Raw genomic sequence first — 3,074 nt, 5'->3', positions numbered from 1 at the left:
CCATTGATTAAGAAGTTATTTGATTCATTAGTATATAAATTTGTCCACAATATGTAGTTATATTAGCTCTGTTGTTCAATGTGTGTGCATGACAATGGAAAATGCAAATATGATCATAGTATATTTGCCCTATCATCAATCTATCATGTGTGCATCTCTAAATTTTCAATTGGCTTCTGTATTTACTAGTGATGGATGTAATTGTATATTCAGGAGGATGATGGATGGGGAAAAAAGAGGAAGCTGGCCTTTACTGGGTTCGACCCATACGATCCAGAGTATAGTGACGACGAAGAATATGAGGTAATCCTACTTGAAATTCAGATTGTTCATTTAGTTCCTTCGACATGGTGTATATGAATCTTTCATGTATTAATGCAATTCATTCATGTGTGCAGTATGATTCTGGAGAAGATGTGTGCAAGGGCAACTTCGCGTCCTTCACAGCGAAGGAGGTGGAGAAGATCAAGTCCAAGGGAGTTGCTTCCTTCTACAACCGCAAGATCAAGAAGTGGCGCTGCCCCTACTGCACCACCAAGCCAAAGCCAAAGGATGGACGCTTCGATCACCTTGTGTCTCATGAAGAGGATTTAGCGATTCGCGCGGAGGACTACATGATTAGGGGGCAGCATGATTCCCTCACAAAGGCACTGACTCGGGTGTGATGTGATGATCTGATGAACTGAATGTGGCAGCATGATTTATCTTTATCTTTTGGGTTACTTTTGGTAAACTGAATGTGGTTGTTTATGATGTGACAAACTAAATCTATGGTAGTAATGTATTAGGGTACCCAATGTATTATGCTATATATATTTGTCTGTCCTTAAATTTTCCTGTGGTGTATGGTTACTTCTATTTAGATGTTGTGAGCTATGAGTTTAGGTGTTGCAATGATCACACATGTTGTTTCAGTGTTGCTTCACTGGTTAGACATGCTGCAAAATAACCTTGGCAAACTATCTATGTTTGTATAGGAGATCATGTGTGCAAAATTTAAGGTGATTTAGAGGATGTCAAAGAAATTTCAATTTGAGAAATGTGCTCCAAATGAGCTCCGAGGCTAGGGTAAACAGCCCCATTTGTAATCAAGTTTTTCTGGACCTACTCTAAATGAGCCAAATGTTTTTTTGTTAACACCTATTCAATCTACATAGTGTAGATTCGAAGTCTCACTATTTTTTGAATTAATCTTCATATTTTTATATTTTCTTTTGAAAAATATGCTTTAGTATAAAAACTATTAAAACACGTTTAAAATATGAAAATGTAAAACTAAGTTCAGATCCTTCTTACTCACTTTGAAATAAAGCTTTGGTGATTTTTTTTGATTTTTAAATTTTTTCAAAAACAGAAGGTAACCCTACCTCATCTCCTTGAACTCTATGACATCTTGTAGGTGATAGCTCATTTGTGTGAATGTTTTCTCATGAAAATGACCATAGACCAAGTTTATGATTTTCGGTTGGTAACATGTCACATAAGACAACATTGTGCGCAAGTTTCATATTTTTTTGATTTTTTTAAATTAAGGGTGCTCATTTGACCTCGATCGTGCTAGCTAGGATTTTTTTCATGTAAATGACCATAGACGAAGTTTAGTATTTTTCCTCGTTAGTGTGTCTTATAAAACAATGAACAGCGAAAGTTTCATATTTTTTCAATTTTTTTTAAATTAGTTATGCCTAGTCAAAGCTTTCGTAACTCCATTGACCAACTCAAAACCCCTCTAAACCCCGCGGGGTTTTGCCTAACCCTGGCTCCCAATGTCAGCCGTCCGATCACACCCTGGTGCCAAGCGACAACCCTCGGATGTGGTCTTCTAGAAGGAATTCGGCGGGCAGACTGCGTGCAGGCTCCGGGCCATTGGATCACAAGGACGGCTATGCATCGTTGGTGTTGGAAATATGCCCTAGAGGCAATAATAAATTAGTTATTATTATATTTCTTAGTTCATGATAATCGTTTATTATCCATGCTATAATTGTATTGATTGGAAACACAATACTTGTGTGGATACATAGACAAAACACTGTCCCTAGTAAGCCTCTAGTTGACTAGCTCGTTGATCAAAGATGGTCAAGGTTTCCTGGCCATAGGCAAGTGTTGTCACTTGATAACAGGATCACATCATTAGGAGAATCATGTGATGGACTAGACCCAAACTAATAGACGTAGCATGTTGATCGTGTCATTTTGTTGCTACTGTTTTTTGCGTGTCAAGTATTTGTTCCTATGACCATGAGATCATATAACTCACGGACACCGGAGGAATGCTTTGTGTGTATCAAACGTCGCAACGTAACTGGGTGACTATAAAGATGCTCTACAGGTATCTCCAAAGGTGTTCGTTCAGTTAGTATGGATCAAGACTGGGATTTGTCACTCCGTGTGACGGAGAGGTATCTCGGGGCCCACTCGGTAATACAACATCAGACACAAGCCTTGCAAGCAATGTAACTTAGTGTAAGTTGCGAGATCTTGTATTACGGAACGAGTAAAGAGACTTGCCGGTAAACGAGATTGAAATAGGTATGCGGATACTGACGATCGAATCTCGGGCAAGTAACATACCGAAGGACAAAGGGAATGACATACGGGATTATACGAATCCTTGGCACTGAGGTTCAAACGATAAGATCTTCGTAGAGTATGTAGGATCCAATATGGGCATCCAGGTCCCGCTATTGGATATTGACCGAGGAATCTCTCGGGTCATGTCTACATAGTTCTCGAACCCGCAGGGTCTGCACACTTAAGGTTCGACGTTGTTTTATGCGTATTTGAGTTATATGGTTGGTTACCGAATGTTGTTCGGAGTCCCGGATGAGATCACGGACGTCACGAGGGTTTCCGGAATGGTCCGGAAACGAAGATTGATATATAGGATGACCTCATTTGATTACCGGAAGGTTTTCGGAGTTACCGGGAATGTACCGGGAATGACGAATGGGTTCCGGGGGTTCACCGGGGGGGGGGGGGGGGGAACCCACCCCGGGGAAGCCCATAGGCCTTGGGGGAGACACACCAGCCTTTAGTGGGCTGGTGGGACAGCCCACAAGTGCCCTATGCGC

This window comes from Hordeum vulgare, chromosome 3H (genome assembly GCF_904849725.1).
Source record: "Hordeum vulgare subsp. vulgare chromosome 3H, MorexV3_pseudomolecules_assembly, whole genome shotgun sequence".
Lineage (NCBI taxonomy): Eukaryota > Viridiplantae > Streptophyta > Magnoliopsida > Poales > Poaceae > Hordeum > Hordeum vulgare.
Note: the sequence above shows the minus strand (reverse complement) of the source record.